This window comes from Hyperolius riggenbachi, chromosome 12, assembly GCF_040937935.1.
Source record: "Hyperolius riggenbachi isolate aHypRig1 chromosome 12, aHypRig1.pri, whole genome shotgun sequence".
In the NCBI taxonomy this organism is placed as follows: Eukaryota; Metazoa; Chordata; class Amphibia; order Anura; family Hyperoliidae; genus Hyperolius; species Hyperolius riggenbachi.
This window is the reverse complement of record NC_090657.1, coordinates 183,122,869-183,142,399: the sequence shown is the minus strand read 5'-3', so window position 1 is coordinate 183,142,399 and position 19,531 is coordinate 183,122,869. Positions and strand designations below refer to the sequence as shown.

Here is a 19,531-nt window from a genome sequence, read left to right as displayed (position 1 = left end):
CTGTCGGTATTTACATTTGTGAGAACCTATAACATATGCAGGGGCATAGCAATAGGGGGTGCAGAGGTAGCGACCGCATCGGGGCACTTGGGCCAGAGGGGCCCTCCCTCAACTACAGTATTAGCTCTCTATTGGTCCTGTGCTCATAATAATCACTTCTATAGACACTTTGAATAGTGGTAATCATTAACAAGCTGTTCTCCATCCCCTTCTTGCACCTCTGACACTGTAGTTGCCATTGGCAAGTTTTGGTGCGCCGTATCAATTGTCATGTATAGAGTGCTTGGGGGGCCCCATGTAAAACTTGCATCGGGGCCCACAGCTCCTTAGCTACGCCACATGGGCAGGTTGAGAGTAGCAATTTCCGTTAGATTGCACCCTGGTAATATCTGGCAGAAGTGTGGCTATACTGTGCCTGCGTGAGTATGGCTGCACCTGCTAGCATGGAACCTCGCCTGTATGAGCGGCTTTGGCATACTGCGTTGGCGTGTCTGTACTCACACTGGCACAGTACAGCCTCGCTTGCGCAGGAAGGGGAGCATGAGCTTAACAACATATCCAGAAAGTTCCAGGGGTCTGTGTGCGGCATTGCTGAGGCTGGTTTTACACTGTAAAGTGGCGACAGCGCTGTGGTGCATTGCACCTGCCGCATCGTACCACCAGAAATAGGGCTTCAGGGAACACCGCCTTAGTAAACGGTGTTCCCTGTCTGGCATTCAGCGTCAGGTATCCGGAAGTGAACGGAAGGATATTAATAAAAATTTGCATGCGGGCCACGACGATGCGAAGCCAACTTCTTTAAAGAAGCCTGCATTGCCATAGGTTAACATGAATTTCGGTCCGGCGCAGATTGCCGAAGGAGTCGCGAGGTAACATAGGTATGGGCTAGCGTTATATCGAGCACTTCTGGCGCAGCGTACCCGAATGTGGAAAGTATGAACTTTCCCATAGGCTTTCATTAGGCTGCAGTAGCAGTGCGGCAATTTGCCGCAACGCACCACACCAGTGTGAAAGGTCCCGGAGAGTGTGAATTTCCTTTGGATTGCACCCCTGATAATATCTTGCAGGAATGTGGCTATGCTGCGCCTGCGTGAGTACAGCCACACCTGATAACACGGAGCATCTCCTAGATGAGCGGCTTCGGCTTACTGCGCAGGCGCGGCCATACTGAGGCAGGCACAGTACAGCTGCTTGCGCAGGAAGGAGAGCGCAGCCACGAGAACATATCCGACAGGCTCCTGTTTGATGGGTCTGAACGCGGCAATGTTGAGTGTGAGGAAGACATAGGAAGATTCTGGCCTATTCAGAGGCTTCAGTCTACCTAGGCAAGTATCTTTTTTTATCTTTTTTTTTTCTCCCCTTATACAGTTAGGTCCATAAATATTTGGGCGTTCACCCCACTGAATTAAAGCTGAAAGCACTAAAACTGATGCATCTGAGTTGTTTCATTTAAAATTCATTGGGGTAATGTACCAACATTTTTTTCAAAAAGATGTTCTCTGTCCAAATATTTATGGACCTAGCTGTACAGTATATTGCCTCAAGTAAACTTTAAAGAGAAACCGTGACCACGGATTTAACTTCATCCCAATCAGTAGCTGATACCCCTTTCCCATGAGAAATCTACTGTATTCCTTTTCACAAATGGATCATCAGGCGGCTCTGTATGGCTGATATTGTGTTGAAACCCCTCCCACAGTGTGATATCAGGACCATGGTGCTGACATCACACTGTGGGAGCCTTGTTGCATTGTGGGAGATAACAGCTGTTTCCAACTACCAAAAGAGCAAGCAGCAGCTACTTCCACTGACATCATCTGCCAGCAGTAAAAATGTCACCGTGTGATAAATGTCATAATGTAAATTTAGGGAGAGGAAAGATTTTACAATTGGCAAACACTGACTAAATCATTTACCGTATACATCATTATTGTAAAAATTAAGTACTTTTGTTTATTACGTTATTTTCACTGGACTTCCTCTTTAAGTATCAGGAGTCTATAGGCAGGGAAGTGACAGCATTTTATAATGTGGCTACACTTGTTATGGGTGTGAAGATCATGATGGCCACACTTGTTTTAGGACCATTGGAATATGGGCCCCCAGGCCCTGAAGGGCACCAAGGGAGGAGGGGGGGGGGCAATGGAAGAGGTTTGAACATTGGAGGGGGCTCATCGAAGTTTCGCTGGGGGGTCTCCATGAATTGTAGTTACACCCCTGCAGCCCACAGGGAGTTGGATGGCCAGAGCTGCTGCAGCTCCTTGAGGTGCTTGGCGCGAAAAGACAAAGTGCACAAGGACTTTCTGTCACTGGGCAAGTTTTGGAACTTGCGCATGCCCTGTTCATGCCCCGAAGACCACTAGCAGCATGAGGGGTGTCGGAGCAGGACTTGATCCCTAGAGTGACAGTTTGGGCCAAGGCTGTACAACTTTCTGCCCCTTTGGAGCAAAGATGGAAGATGGATTAAGAGGAAATGGGGCGGTAGGCAAGGTAGTAAGCTTTGACTTCCTCTAATGGTCCTTTTAGTAATCTGAAGTGAGAAAGGGGTAAAAAAAAAAGACATCCGGGCCCTTGACACCCACTGGGCCCCAGACACCCGCTTAGGTTGCCATGTGGATGATTCTGCTCTACTGGAGGGGCAAGAAGAGTGACAGCATGACTCACTGAGTGGCATGGAGCCATCGGGGCAAGTGGGAGAAAGATGCGCTTGGTTGAAACGATCGGCCGAAGTACCAAGGGGGATTAGGGGGTCGCTGTACCCACACCAGATTCTCACCCTAGATAGCCAGACGCCTCGACCGAGAACCATATAGCGTGTGTACAAAGATTTATTCATAAAACCATGCAGATACAGGTCGGAAGTTTCAGAAAAAAGGCCGCAGGTGATTCAATTGATTGGTCTATTTTCCAGCTACATAAATTTGCCCCCCAAATAAGCATTGAAAGATTAATTACCGTAATTCGATTGACCACATTAGGAGATTCCGCTATCAGACAAGCGTACGTGTGCACGAGTATCCTGTGGATTGCACTGCAGTATTCTGCATGCGTTGCTTGCCTGCCTCTTGCCCCAGTGGCTGGTTTGTCAGCGATTTCTCTCTGTTTGCTTTCTTTATTACAGTCCACACTTTGCTGTAGTTATCTTCCTCCTTCACATTCTGGGAATTACCCTAGGATTTTGCTTATCTAACTCTTTGGAGAGTTGCCAAGGTTTGGTCGTAAGTATGTTGTACATAATGCAGACTCAGAATTATACCGTTGGCTGGCAGCATTTCTGTCAAAGCAGCTGATTGGAGCACCTGCTCAGTTGGGCACCGCCCATTATCGGTAGTGGCTTCTTGTAATATTCGGGTGCTATTGCTGAGTGTGTAGTCAAGTGTCAGATATCAGCTACATACGACATATAGACAACGTGTGTCTTTGTCCAGTGCTGGGGCGGAGGCCTGCCTAAATGCGAATACCCCAGTAGTAGATTATAGATGGAGCTTTGGGGATGTAAAAAGGTTAATCTTTAGGTTAGGGTTAAGGTGGCCACTAATGATCCAACGTTTTTCTTCCAATCTTACCATTTCTATGTAATATAAGGGAACTGCCTAAACTATCCATTCAATGTATTTACTCAATTTACCCTTATACTACATATATTTGGTAAGATTGGATGAAAAAGATTGGATCATTAGTGGCCACCATTAGACAATGGAGCGAAGAGAATTTTTTTCCTGTTTTCAGTTCGAACAGGACTTTAAAGACAGGTTTGCTAAAAATGTCAGTTTTCCAACAAATTCCTGAGAATCCTGACTGAAAATTAAAGTGTACTTGAACTCAGAACTTCCTCTCTGCTCTAAAAGATAAGCAACAGCATAATAATATTTAAAGGACACCCTGAGGTGAAAATAAACTGATGAGAAAAACAATTGTATCTATCCTCCTTCTCCTAAAACTGAAATGTTTTTTAAAGATATCCCACAGTTTTATTTTATAAATAAAATAATAAAATAAAATACATTTAAATCTAGTTTTTAAGTTTTGACTGTTTCATTGGCCTCAATTCACTAAGCTTATCTCCTGTCTTTAATAACTCTTCTAGAGTTGTTACTATGGTGATAAGGCATGTAGTATTCAGGAAACATTTTACCTCAGGCAAACCTAAAGTTAACTCTTCTGTTTTTAAGTTAACTCTTTAATCCTTAAAATAACTCCAGAGTTAAAGACAGGCTGTTCATTAACTGCGTGTGAAAATAACTACAGTAGAGGTAACAACTACAGAGGAGGTAAATTAACTACAGAATAGGTAATTAACGTAAGGGATGAAGAGATAAGATAACTCTCTCACTATGTGGAGGTAAGTTTTCTCTTGCCTTATTATCTCCAGCATGATCTTAGTGAATTGAGGCCATTGTCCCTGATCAACACCTTCATTGGAGTATGCCATAGCTTAATTCTATGAATTATTTACCCTTTTTATCTCTTTTCTGTTTTCAGAAGCCATTTACTGAGAGGAAAGTGTTTTATGGCTGTAACTACTTATCAGTGAGGGTTAAGGTCCGTACACACGCCGGACTTTAGGCAACGACGGGTCCGTCGTTGCCTCCCGCTGGGTGGGCGTGCCAGCGACAGTCCGGCGTGTGTACGCTCTGTCGTCAGACTGATACGGCTGTTTCTGAGCGATCCGCCCGGCGGATCGCTCAGAAACAGCCGTATCAGTCTGACGACAGAGCGTACACACGCCGGACTGTCGCTGGCACGCCCACCCAGCGGGAGGCAACGACGGACCCGTCGTTGCCTAAAGTCCGGCGTGTGTACGCTGCTTTATGCTAGAACAGAGCAGGCCTACTTGCTGCAAAACTAATGCTGCATACACACTTGAGATAAAAGTCTCTGGAAAAGGCAAGATCACAGACCAATTATACCCCATTCCATGTAGTATGACAGCCATACCTTCATAGTCTATTCTATGGAGCTGCACTCCCCATCAGATACAATCTTTGCAGGATGCTGCACACAAAGATGCCCGTACACATTCAACAGATTAGTATCTGCAAAAGATCTCTTCCTGCAATAGATCCATTCCTTCAAAATGCATTCATAGTCTATGAGATCTGCAGATCATCATACACACCTTGTTTAGCAGGCAATCATCTGCAGATCATCTGTAGATCAGATCCACCAGGATGGATTTTCAGATCTGCAGATGATTGCCAGATATGCAGATGAAGTCTGTTAAACAAGGTGTGTATGAAGATCTGCAGATCTCAGACTATGAATGCATTTTGCAGGAATGGATCTATTGCAGGAACAGATCTTTTGCAGATAATGATCTTTTGAGTGTGTACGGGCATCTTTGTGTGCAGCATCTTGCAAAGATTTTATCTGATGGGGAGTGCAGCTCCATAGAATAGACTGTGAAGGTATGGCTCTCATACTACATGGAATGGGGTATAATTGGTCTGTGATCTTGCCTTTTCCAGAGACTTTTATCTCAAGTGTGTATGCAGCATAAGGAGAGTGGAGTGTAGAGTGCTAAGTCCCACCCATTGAGGTATCAGAGCCATTCTCATTACAGATGCAAGTGGCTCATTATGATTGGCTGCATTTTGAAGAGAGGCTTCATGATTGGCTCAGCTGTGAGCAGAAAGTTTTGCAGGACACGTGCTGCAAGTCCCGCTCACAGAGGTATCGGAGCCACTCACAGGAAAAGAGTGGCTGCCTCTATTCAGTGACTGCTGCAATTTTTAAGGAGCCTTGGATACTGTACTAGCGATTTGTCCAGCCTGGCTTGCAGTACTAAGGTGTACTTAACCATTTCAGCCCGCAGGGATTTTTCACCTTATGCATCAGAGCAATTTTCACCTCCCATTCATTCGCTAATAACTTTATCACTACTTATCACAATTTATTGATCTATATCTTGTTTTTTCCGCCACTAATTAGGCTTTCTTTGGGTGGTACATTTTGCTAAGAATTATTTATTTATAAATGCATTTTAACAGGATTAATAAGAAAAAAAATGGGAAAAAAATCATTATTTCTCAGTTTTCGGCCATTATAGCTTTAAAATAATCCACGCTACCATAATTAAAACCTATGTATTTTATTTTCCCATATGTCTCGGTTATTATACCAATTTAATTTTGTCCCTATCACAATGTATGGCACCAATATTTTATTTGGAAATAAAGGTGCATTGTTTCCGTTTTGCGTCCATCACTATTTACAAGCTTATAATTTAAAAAATGTTCGTAGTATACCCCCTTCAAATGCATATTTAAAAAGTTCAGACCCTTAGGTAACTACTTATGTCTTTTTTTTTTTTTAATAGTAATTTTTTTTTTTACCGTAAACCTTTTTATTTGGGGAATATTTTAGTGTGGGACATAAACAGTTAATTTTTAATGTTGTTAAATGTGTAGAGTGTAATGTAAAAAATATGTAGATGTAGTTTTACTATTTGGCCACAAGATGGCCACCTTCGTTTTTGTTTTCCCTCCTTGTACTTCTCGCTAAGCGGAAGCACAAGGGGGATGCGGAAATCTTTCCGGGCAGAAGAACTGAAGCCTCACGGGTGAGCGCTTCGTTTTTTCTGCGGGGGACAGGGATCGGTGATCAGGAACCATGTTCCCTTTCACTGATCCCAGGGCTACCGGGGGACACCATGGGGGCACGCCCGCGATCGCGTGTGGGAGCGCGCAGATGAGCAGCCGCCAGGACGTGAGCTTCACGTCTGGGCGGCTGAAATGGTTAACCTTGTAGTCCACCAAATGTGCAAGTGCTTGTACTGTACCTCCAATTGTTCCTTTGCAGCAGAGAATGTACCAGAGCATGCTGGGCCATTTCTAGGACAACTTCTGCTGTAGTAAACTACTTTTCCTGGTCCCTTGGAGTTTACTATAACGAGATTATACTGTAAATGACAAGCAGTTGTTGTAGACACAGCCCAACCATTATATAGTCTCAGGATGATCAATGAGATGCTAATTAGTTGATGCATACTTTACGCTTCTGCATCTTAGATATAAACCAAATACATCAGCTACAGTATTTGATTGCATCACAAAGAATTTAATGTGTGTATCAAACACCAAGTCGAACCTGACAAATCTGGCTTTGCAACTTTGGCCTAATTGGCTTATCATGAGACATTGCTCATGCAAATATGCATTTGCTTTCGCATGCCAAAATATGCATGGTCTAAAACTAATACCGCCCAAAGCCCTCTCACTGCTTGGAAGCCACAGCGGTACCCCGGAGGGGGAGGCTGGGAGGTGCATGCGACGCTCTTTATCCCCCCCCCCCCCCCCCCCAAGCGTGGCCAGCGCCGGGGAGAGCCACCCGCACCCACCTCCCAAAATTTAAAAAACAGGCACTTACCTTAACGTCCATTGCATTCTGCTGTATGAGCAAGACTTGGGAGCAACAGCCTGCTCCAGGGTAAAGATGTTAGCCAGCGAATCTCTATGGGCCGCTACTACTTCCGGGTCGCTTTGACCCGTAGTAGTACGGCTGCGCTGGGCCGGCGGTGCGCGTCTTTGATCGCGCGCCTGTTGCCGGGCACTCTCTGCGCATGAGCGTGACGTCACTCATGGCGTCACGCACATTCGCTGAAAGTGCCCGGGAACAGGTGCGCGATCAAGGCGGTGCACCGACGGCCCAGCACAGCCGTACTACTCCGGGTCATAGCGACCCGGAAGTAGTACAGGATGAGGGGTTCGCCGACATCTCTGCTCCAGGGCTCTCACCTCCTAGAACAACCCATCCACCACCCGCCTCCAAAGGGGAAAGAATTAGAATCACATCACAAAGAATTTAATGTGTGCATCAAACACCAAGGCAGTGAGAGGGCTTGGGGCCCCGCGGCTCCCCGGTTGTATGGGGGCATTAGGGAGCCTCCACGTGGCGCCCCTGGATAGTGCTAATGTAGCATGAACTCATCCCCACAGGGCAACCGCTTTGCGGTATTAGTGTTAGACCCTGCATATTTTGACATGCAAAAGCAAATGCATATTAGGCCAAATTTGCAAAGCCAGATTTGTCAGATTCTACTTGGGGTTTCATACACACATTAAATTCTTTGTGTTGTGACAGTATTTGATTGGTCCTTTTCTAATCAGCATAAATTTGCATCCAAATAGCATACATTCAAAATGATTATCACCCCAATGGACCATTTCTGATATTGGCTATTGGGGCCACCACTTGTCAGTCAGTCCCTTGGAATAGGATGCTGCTAATATAATATTAAATTCTCCTCCAGTGCGAGTTATGGTGGGGGAAAGGGGGAAGTTGTTGTGGGGAGGAGTCAAGCAAGTTTGGGTGAGTGGCAGAGCCCTGTATGTATGTGAGTATGTGGGGGGAGTTTGAGGGATTTGGGACAACACGACAACACTGTGACAGAAGGAAGCAAAAAAATAAAAATAAAATCAAGATAATAAAAACAGGATTTAGGGCTGGAACCCACTATAGTGATTTTTTGAGCATTTAGGGAGCGCTTTAAATCGCTAGCGATTTCCCTAAACGCTCTGCCAATGTAAATAAATGTAATAAATTCCACAGTGGCGATGGCGATTAGCAAAATTGCAATCGCAGAACATGCAGCATTTTGGGAGCGTTTGTGCTTCAATGTAAAGTATTGAAGCGCTGGCAAATCACTCATGAATTGCTACACATAGCGATTTGAGTGCGATTTTAAATTACTGTAATCGCTACACAATCACTGGAAAAAAGCTTACACTTTTTAAAATCGCCTCAGTACAGGCCCGACCGGGGTCATCGCCAGGGACCGGGACGGAGCTGCGGCGAACGGCTGCGTGCAGAGCTGCGGCGAGGGATATGCTGGGAGCTTGGAGCTGGAGGAAGCCCTGGGTAAGTAGCGCTTGTTTTATTAATATTTGCCTGATAACTCCTTTAAGGGTAAAAAACGCATGCGCTTGTATGCGCTAAAGAAGCGCACCCATTCACTTGCATTGATGTTCCCTTTACAGATCAACGCACAGAACTGCATGCAACACTACGTTTTGTAACGCAGCGCAGCGCATCGATGTGACCAAGGTACATTTAATTACACAGGGAAATCAATACCTTGCAGAACACACAGGGCAATGCGCTATGAAAAGCGCACAGAAATAGCCCTGATGTGAACGAGGCCTTATTCCTGCTCAACTCCCAATCAAATGGAGTGCTGTTTTAAAGGTGTCTTTTTTGTGGGGTATAAAGTTATTTTACATTTAGTGTCTCCATATAAGGCCAGCCATTGTGGCTGTGCCGTGCATTGTAGTTGTGTGTCTGCCTTAGGTGTTTCTGCGTGAGATAGGATTGTTCTTACATGTCGTGTGCAACTCTAAGCCAGCTGGAAACTGAAAGCATGTAATCAGCGTGACTATCAGTTTCACTTTTCATTCTCAGAAGAGGGGGAGAGGACAGAAACTGCTGCAATTCCCACTCAAGAAAGGCCAAAACATCACAGACGGACGTGGGAAGCATTGAAGTAAGGGTGATGGAATAGGGGTAAGCCCTGGGCTTCTGATTACAGGTGGAGTAAAGGTGGTGGATGCTGGAAGAACTTGTGTAGGAAGGGAGAGGACGGTTCTGCAGAATACAGACTGAACAAGGTTCAGATATGAGGGACCCAAATGTAACCTATGAGTAATCAATGAGTTCATAAGAAGCTATGTATGTATGTAGTAGCCATATTAAGGTGGCAGGGTGGGTTTTTAGAAGGCCATATACGCATTGATTATCCCTCTTACCGAATCTGCCGGAAATCTGTTGCATGATGAGCCACATCGATAGAGATTATGATCGGACGGAAAGTGTTGATCGATTGGACACAGTGGTATTATTATTATTATTTATATAGTTCCAACATCTTCTGCAGCGATGTACAGAGTATATAGTCATTCATGTCACTGACTGTCCTCAAAGGAGATCACAATCTAATCCTTCCATAGTCATAGTGTCCTAGTAGTTTCATAGTACCATATTAATCAGGGCTGTGGAGTCGGTAAAAAAAATAATTAGACTCCTAAGTTTATAAATCCACTGACTCCAACTCCGACTCCATGTACAGAAAATGGCTCTGACTCCTCAACTCCGACTCCTTATTTACCAGGATTTGGTACAAAAATCATCTGACTCTGATTCCACAGCCCTGATTTTAACAGTATTATTATTATTATGTTATTTATATAGCACTGACATCTTCTGCAGCACATTACAGATTACATAGCCATGTCACTGACTGTCCTCAGAGGAGCTCACAATCTAATCCCTACCATAATCTAATGTCTTACCATATATTATTATTATGTATTTATATAGCACTGAGATCTTCTGCAGCACTTTACAGAGTCATGCCTCTGACTGTCCTCAGAGGAGCTCACAATCGAATCCTACCACAGTCATAGTCTAATGTCCTAACATATTATTATGTATGTATTTATATAGCCAGGGCTGTGGAGTCAAAGCAATTTTTGGGTACCTGGAGTCGGAGTCGGGAAAAAATGCACAGACTCCAACTCCTGATGAATATAAACTGTAGTTAAAATAGAAAATATGATAAAATGTTCTATTTCTCAGATAATAGTCATCATAAATAATTTATATATACAGTAATAGCTCTGCTACTTGTGCTGCTTCAATAAAGCAGTCCCCGTATTTTTAAAGTCATATATACACATCTGATTGTGACTGTATATATGATGTGCACACAGGAATCTCTTATAGATACAAAATAACATCTATACTGCAAGTATAAAGTGAGAGGGGGAGCCGTGTCACTAATAGAGATGGTCAATGAGATGCAAATAATTCTGCATTGATGCTGGTTTATGCAAATGTATGCACTCCCTTTGCTCATGAAATCAAATAATTTGATATGTTGTTAAAATTTGGTTTAATGACTACGAATTAAAGGGTACCTGAGACGGATGAAAAGAAAAGTTTTATACATACCTGGGGCTTCTTCCAGCCCCCTTCAGGCTAATCAGTCCCTCGCTGTCCTCCTCCACCACCTGGATCTTCTGCTATGAGTCCTGGTAATTCAGCCAGTCAGCGCAGTCCGGCCACATGCCGCTTTCACAGCCAGGAGCACTCTGCACCTGCGCACTAGTGCTGCGCAGGTGTAGAACGCTCCCGGCGGAGTGTGTGCATGCGCACTACGCCCGACTGGCTCAATACCTGGACCCATAACAGAAGATTCAGGTGGCGGAGGACAGTGAGGGACTGATTAGCCTGAAGGGGGCTGGCGGAAGCACCAGGTATGTATGAAACTTTAATTTCATATGTCTCAGGTTTACTTTGTTACACAGTAGTACTATACTCTACATATGCACTCTCCACAGAGCTGCAGGGAATCCACTGAGAATGTTGTGCACATTGAACAGAGAGGTGTTGTCTATCGCCCATAAACCTGGTTCAGATTGTACATGAAGAATGTGTAATAGAGGAAGAATCTCCTCATTCTACTGCAGAGTACCTGCACATCACACCTACTTGTACCCACAGTTACATTGCCTAGGGCCCGATAGATGTTCTTTGTTCCTGTCTGTACCTTCTACAAGTACTCTTACCAAGGACTAGTGTTAGTCTATGACTAAAAGTATTAGAGGCAGAAGATCAGCTGGATAGCCAGGTAACTGGTATTGTTTAAAAGGGAATAAATATGGCAGCCTCCATATCCCTCTCCCTTCAGTTGTCTTTTAAAATTCCTAAGCGTTGGCAGTTAAGAGATGCATTTCATGTTACATACTTTGAATCAACAAGATTGTAATATGCAAATTAGAGGAGTTGGAGGAATCCTAACCGTCTGAGTCGGTGGACAGCTCTGTATATAGCACTGACTTCTTCTGCAGCACTTTACAGAGTACATAGTCATGTTACTGCCTGTCTTCAGAGGAGCTCACAATCTAATCCTACCATAGTCATAGTGTGATGTCCTACCATATTATGCATTTATATAGCAGTGATATCTTCTGCAGCACTTGACAGAGAATATAGTCCTGTCACTGACTGTCCTCAGGAGCTCACAATCTAATCCTACCATAGTCATAGTGTAATGTCCTACCATATTATTATGCACTTATATAGCAGTGATATCTTCTGCAGCACTTTACAGAGAATATAGTCCTGTCACTGATTGTCCCTCAGAGGAGCTCACAATATATCCCCGTCATATTCATGTGTCCATTGTAGTCTAGGGCCAGTATAAGATGAAGCCAATTAACTCGATGGATGTATGTCTTTTTTCAACCAAAATAACTATGTAACTATGTAACTTATCTGTATTTTTTGGGGAATGAGTGCTGCAGAGGAAACCCACGCAGACACGGTGAGAACATACAAACTCTGAGCAGATAGTGGCCTGACTGGGATTCGAACCGGGGACCCAGCGCTGCAAAGCAGACTGCTATCCACTATGCCACCCTGCTGCGGCCGTAGACCGATGGCCCATAGCGTTTCACTGCATCGAAAGCTGCAGCTCAATAGATCTTCAATAGATTTCATGGTGAAAAGCTGTGTGTAGTGTATGGATGGATATGATCCCTCTCTGACCAGATCAGAGATGGATTGATTTTGCCACATTGGGTCTGTGCGTGTATGGCCAGCTTTAGGGTCACAGATTCATCATTGGAAAAATCACCACCATTTAATTGCGCATTTTCAGCCATCCTTGTTCACTGAAGATTTCATCTTTATCGATAAGATCTCCTGAATATTTAGATGTATCCTTTCTAAAGCTGATAATGGCCAGCAAAACTAATTGATAACTAGTTATAATAATTATTGGGTGCAAAAGCTTTTAGGACTAACCAATGGAATTGCTAATGATAATTGATGGTGGCGGTCGCTACTACGTATCATTAGTAGTCATTGGTTGGCCTCCAACATCACTTGCAATTTATAGCCGAAATACCGACTTGCTACAATAACACGTATGACCCAGGGCTGTGGAGTCGGAGTCGTGGAGTCGGAATCGGGGCAATTTTGGGTGCCTGGAGTCGGAGTCGGAAAAAAATGCACCGACTCCGTCTCCTAATGAATTTAAACTGTAATTAAAATAGAAAATATGATAAAATGTTCTATCTCTCAGATAATAGTCCTCATAAATAATTTATACATACAGTAATAGCTGTGCTTAGTCCACAAAAATGAAATAAACCTATCAAAATTAGTTACTTGTGCTGCTTCAATAAAGCAGCCCCCGTATTTTTAAAGTCAGATATACATATCTGATTGTGACTGTATATATGATGTGTACACAGGAATCTCTTATATATACTAAATAACATCTATGCTTTAAGTATAAAGCCTGATGTGTAGCCGTGTCACTAATAGAGATGGTCAATGAGATGGAAATAATTCTGCGTTGATGCTGATTTATGCAAATGTACGCACTCTCTTTGCTCATGAAATCAAATAATTTGATATGTTGTTAAAATTTGGTTTGGTGACTACGAATTAAATGGTACCGGAGAAGGATGAAAAGAAAAATTTTATACATACCTGGGGCCTCCACTTCTGCTATGAGTCCTGGTAAATCAGCCAGTCAGCGCTGTACGGCTGCATGCCGCTTCCACAGCCAGGAGCATTCTGCACCTGCGCACTAGTGCTGCGCAGATGTAGTACGCTCCCTTCGGCGGAGTGTGTGCATGCGCACCACGCCAGACTGGCTCAAGTACCTGGACTCATAGCAGAAGATCCAGATGGCAGAAGAGGACAGCGAGGGACTGATTAGCCTGAAGGGGGCTGGAGGAAGCCCCAGGTATGTATAACACTTTAATTTCATCTGTCTCAGGTTTACTTTGTTACACAGTAGTACTATACTCTACATATGCACTCCCCACAGAGCTGCAGGGAATCCACTGAGAATGCTGTGTACATTAAACACAGAGGTGTTGTCTGTCACCCATAAACCTGGTTCAGATTGTGCATGAAGAATGTGTAATAGAGGAAGAATCTCCTTATTCCTCTGCTTGAGTACCTGCACATCATTCTTACATGTACCCACAGTTACATTGCCTAGGGCCTGATAGATGTTCTTTGTTCTGGTCTTTACCTTTTACAAGTACTCTTACCAAGGACTAGTTTTAGTCTATGACTAAAGGGAATAAATATGGCAGTCTCCATATCCTTCTCACTTCAGTTGTCTTTTAAAATTCTTAAGCGTTGGCAGTTAAGAGACGATATTCATGTTACATACTTTCAATCAACAAGATTGTAATATGCAAATTAGAGGAGTCGGAGTCGGTGGAATCCTAAACTGAGGAGTCGGAGTCGGTGGATTTTTGTATCGACTCCACAGCCCTGGTATGACCTATGCTCCTCCTGGGAAAGAACGGTTGGGGAGTATTGCACGTCACTCAATATCGATTAGATTTCAGCAAAAATATGGTAAAATAACAAACAAACCAGAATGCCGCCACAGCTATCTTTTCCCAAAAATAAAACATTGTCTTATATTGATTTTTGCTCCAAAAGATGTGCTAGGGCTTATTTTCAGGGGATGTCTTATATTTCTATGAACACACAAGTTTCTATGATGTGTGTCCGCCTGTCTTCCCCACTGCCTTCCTCTGGAGCCACCTCTTGTGTGCACCTGTGTTCCCCTTGTGTTTAGGGCTCTTACACAGTGGGATGTTGCGTTGCAGGGGACGTTAACGTCGCATAACGTTTCCCTAACGCAATGCATGGTGGTGCTAAAGGTGGACGCTACATAGAGCCGCGTCATGCGGCTCTTGGTGCGCCGTTTTCGTTCGATAGAACCGGCAATGATTCATATGAATCATTGCTAGCAGGCAGAGACCGAGAATGATTCATATGAATCATTGCTAGCAGGCAGAGAATGATTCATATGAATCATTGCTAGCAGGCAGAGAACCGAGAATGATTCATATGAATCCTTGCTAGCAGGCAGAAACCGAGAATGATTCATATGAATCATTGCTAGCAGGCAGAGAATGATTCATATGGATCATTGCTAGCAGGCAGAGAATGATTCATATGAACCATTGCTAGCAGGAAGAGAACCAGCATTGCAGTGCAGTGAATATTAATTAGCCATGTGGCTAGGCAAAATAGCGACTCTCCCCTCCTCCTCTCCTGCACACAAAGACCAATAAAACAACATTACTGAGCATGTGCAAACAGTCTAATGCAGCTAAAACCACGTATAACGCACAGCATGCTGCACTTTCATAGAACGTGCAGCGTTAGTAATGAAAAATCAATGGGCTGTTCACAGCAGGGCTGTGGAGTCGGAGTCGTGGAGTCGGGCAATTTTGGGTGCCTGGAGTCGGAGTCGGGAAAAAATGCACCGACTCCTAATGAATTTGTAACTGTAATTAAAATAGAAAATATGATAAAATGTTCTATTTCTCAGATAATAGTCATTAAAAATAATGTATATATACAGTATATATAAAGTAATAGCTGTGCTTAGTCCACAAAAATGAAATAAACCAATCAAAATTAGTTACTTGTGCTGCTTCAATAAAGCAGTCACCCAGGGGCGTAGCAATAGGGGGTGCAGAGGTAGCGACCGCATCGGGGCCCTTGGGCCAGAGGGGCCCCGAAAGGTCCACCCTCTATCACAGTATTAGCTCTCTATTGGTCCTGTGCTGGTAATAATCACTTCTATAGATGCTTTAAATAGTAGTAATCCTTAACACACTGTTCCCCATCCCCTTCTTGCACCTCTGACACTGGGGTTGTCCTTGGCAGGTTTTGGTGCGCCGTATCAATTTTTATGTATAGAGTGCTTGGGGGGCCCCCATGTAAAACTTGCACCGGGGCCCACAGCTCTTTAGCTACGCCACTGCAGTCACCGTATTTTTAAGGTCAGATATACATATCTGATTGTGACTGTATATATGATGTGTACACAGGAATCTCTTATATATACTAAATAACATCTATGCTGTAAGAATAAAGCCTGATGTGTAGCTGTGTCACTAATAGAGATGGTCAATGAGATGGAAATAATTCTGCACTGATGCTGATTTATGCAAATGTATGCACTCCCTCTGCTGATGAAATTAAATAATTTGATATGATGTTAAAATTTGGTTTGGTGACTACAAATTAAAGAGAATCTGTATTGTTAAAATCGCACAAAAGTAAACATACAAGTGCGTTAGGGGACATCTCCTATTACCCTCTGTCACAATTTCGCCGCTCCTCGCCGCATTAAAAGTGGTTAAAAACAGTTTTAAAAGGTTTGTTTATAAACAAACAAAATGGCCACCAAAACAGGAAGTAGGTTGATGTACAGTATGTCCACACATAGAAAATACATCCATACACAAGCAGGCTGTATACACCCTTCCTTTTGAATCTCAAGAGATCATTTGTGTGTTTCTTTCCCCCTGCAGTTCTCATGCACTGAAGTTTCAGGCTGCTCGTTTCTTCCTGCAAACAGCTTTACCCTTGTCTGTAATTCCTCAGTATGTGAAAGCCCAGCCAGCTCAGAGGACGATTTATCCAGCTTGTAAAAGATAAGAGAGAAGAGAGAAGCTGCCCTAATCTAAATAATACACAGGCAGTGTGCATAGAGGGGCCTGGAAGGGGGAGTTCATAGCAGAATCACAACACTGAAGAACTTTGCAGCCTTCCAGACACAGGCCGACAAGTCTGACAGGGGAAAGATACATTGATTTATTACAGAGACTGTGATAGTGTGAAGAAGCGCGGAAGAGCCGCCGCCAGGAGTCAGCAGGAGGCGGCTCTTTCCGCGCACAGTATGGCTGGACACGGAGAGGCAGCCGCCTCCTCTCAGTGTGAGGCGGCTGTCTCCGTGCAGGGCATGGCGGAGCGCAGAGAAACCGCCGCGTTGGACGCGGCAGTTAGCGCGCATGGCCCCAGTGCGGAGACACCGCAGAGCGGTGCTGGTGTGGCTGGGACACTTAGTCCCTCTTAGTCCCTCTAGGTTTAGAGTAACGCGCGCGCACTCAGGCAGGGATTATATGACAGCCAGAAGTGAGTCAGCTGACCAGGCTGGTCAGCTGACTCTGGCTCCACTCCTCATTGGTCCAGCACTTAGGGAGGTGCTGGAGAGATCTCTGTGTATATATACTACTAGCTGCTCAGTTGCTGGTTGTCTGGCGTTGCGATCACAAACGTGGGAGCACTCAGACCTTTAGTCAGATCCTTAAGTGTGCCAGGACCAGCTGGAGCTGTAATCCTACACTTAGCTAGATTCTCTTGATAGCTTAAAGTACTAGTTTGATTGTGATTATCTGTTATGACCCCTTGCCTGCCTGACTATCCTCCTGAACTCTGATCTTGTACCTTGCCATTCTGATACTCTGTTGCCGAACCCCGGCTCAACCTTAGACTCTGCTTCTGCCTCCTGATCTTGTACCTCGATAATTCTGATACCCTGTTGCCGAACCCTGCCTGTACCTAGACTCCGCCTCTGCCTTCTGAATCTGTACTTTATCTGTCCGTGTGTTTACGACCTGGCTTGTCCAACCTCGAGAACCGACCTCACTATTGGAGGCAGTTCCCCGTCCTGTTAGTGACACTTCCTCCTGAGTGTCACTTTCAGAGAATCCTTCCTACTCTCGACCTGACTCCTCCCGCCTTGGAGAGTTCAGGTCTTCGGAAGGAATCTGTGCACTGCACTGAGGCCTAGTCCTCTAAGTGTTAAGGCGGCCATACACTAGCTCGATTCGCGGCCGTTTCCAATCGTTCGCGGTAAACGCAGCCGCCGATCCGATTTCCTCCCGAAATCGGATCGGTCCGTCGATCGCGCCGTGCGGGAAATTACCCTCGATCGCCCGCGGGTAAAGTGCGCGTCGCTAGCGGCGGCCGATCCGATCAAGTATACATTACCTGAGGCTGGCTCCCGGGCGTCTTCTCCACGCTGCACCGCTCTGTTCCGGCTCCATCCATCCCGGCGCTTCCTGTGTCACTGCAGTGACCAGGAAGTTCAAATAGAGGGCGCTCTATTTGAACTTCCTGGTCACGGAGTAACACAGGAAGCGCCGTAATGGAGCCGGAACAGAGCCATGCAATGCGGAGAAGATGCCCGGGAGCCAGCGTCAGATAATGTATACGGGGGGGGGGGGGGACAGGTGGCAGGAGCAGCTCAGCAGATGGTGAATCGGTTTCAGGCTGAAATCGATTCACAATCTGTTTGCAGTAAAGGCAGCCATACGATCCCTCTCTGATCAGATTCGATCAGATAGGGATCTGTCAGCTGGTCGATCTAATGGCACATCGACCAGTGTATGGCCACCTTTACTGTTACACTAAACACTACACTCTACTCAGGTGAACTAGAGGTTAGCTGGTATATCGGATTATCAGTGATACTGCAGATCACTTATAATCTGGTATATATCTGTATTCCCAGTGATACTGCAGATCACCGGTAATCAGATCCTCGCTGTGCTTCACCGATCGTTACAGATAGTAGAAAGTGCTGCAGTAAGCCAGAGTACATTAGAATAGCTTTTGGAACTTGTAGGATGATAAAAAACAGGATGCAATTTTTGTTACGGAGTCTCTTTAAAGGGTACCTGAGACGGATGAAAAGTAAAGTTTTATACATACCTGGGGCTTCCTCCAGCCCCCTTCAGGCTAATCAGTCCCTCGCTGTCTTCCACCACCCGGATCTTCTGCTATGAGTCCTGGTAATTCAGCCAGTCAGCGCTGTCCGGCCGCATGCCGCTCCCACAGCCAGGAACATTCTGCACCTGCGCAATAGTGCTGCACAGGTGTAGTATGCTCCTGGCGGCGGAGTATGTGCATGCGCACTACGCCCAACTAGCTCAAGTACCTGGACTCATAGCAGAAGATCCAGGTGGTGGAGGAGGACAACGAGGGACTGATTATCTTGAAGGCGGCTGGAGGAAGCCCCAGGTATGTATAAAACTTTAATTTCATCTGTCTCAGGTTTACTTTGTTACACAGTAGCACTATACTCTACATATGCACTCCCCACAGAGCTGCAGGGAATCCACTGAGAATGCTGTGCACATTGAACACAGAGGTGTTGTCTATCACCCATAAACCTTGTTCAGATTGTGCATGAAGAATGTGTAATAAAGGAAGAATCTCCTCATTCCCCTGCAGAGTACCTGCACATCATTCTTACATGCACCCACAGTTACATTGCCTAGGGCCTGATCCATGTTCAGATTGTACATGAATAATGTGTAATAGAGGAAGAATCTCCTCGTTCCCCAGGTACTCACCTGCACATCATTCTTACATGCACCCACACTTACATTGCCTAGGGCCTGATAGATGTTCTTTGTTCCGGTTTGTACCTTTTACAAGTACTCTTACCAAGGACTAGTTTTAGTCTAAAGGGAATAAATATAGTAGTCTACATATCATTCTCACTTCAGTTGTCTTGTAAAATTCCTAAGCGTTGGCAGTTAAGAGACGAATTTCATGTTACATACTTTTAATCAACAAAATTGTAATATGCAAATTAGAGGAGTCGAGGAGTCGGAGTCGGTGGAATCCTAAACTGAGGAGTTGGAGTCGGTGGATTTTTGGACCGACTCCACAGCTGCCCACGTTGCGT

The 19,531-nt window shown here is 44.7% G+C and overlaps 1 protein-coding gene across 3 annotated transcripts in view; it reads left to right on the top strand.

Moving 5' to 3' along the window:
- LOC137542472 (interferon regulatory factor 4-like) overlaps positions 1-19,531 on the top strand; it is a 78,845-nt gene that overhangs the window by 3,232 nt on the left and 56,082 nt on the right. Inside the window, exon 1 of one of the 3 annotated variants that reach the window (XM_068264409.1) lies at positions 9,410-9,481. The exons of 1 other annotated variant lie outside the window; for it this stretch is intronic. The gene's annotated coding sequence lies outside the window, so the exon portion shown is untranslated. Of the gene's footprint in view, positions 1-9,409; positions 9,502-19,531 lie in introns of those variants that run through there. One more of the 3 variants, XM_068264410.1, reaches the window with a different exon arrangement.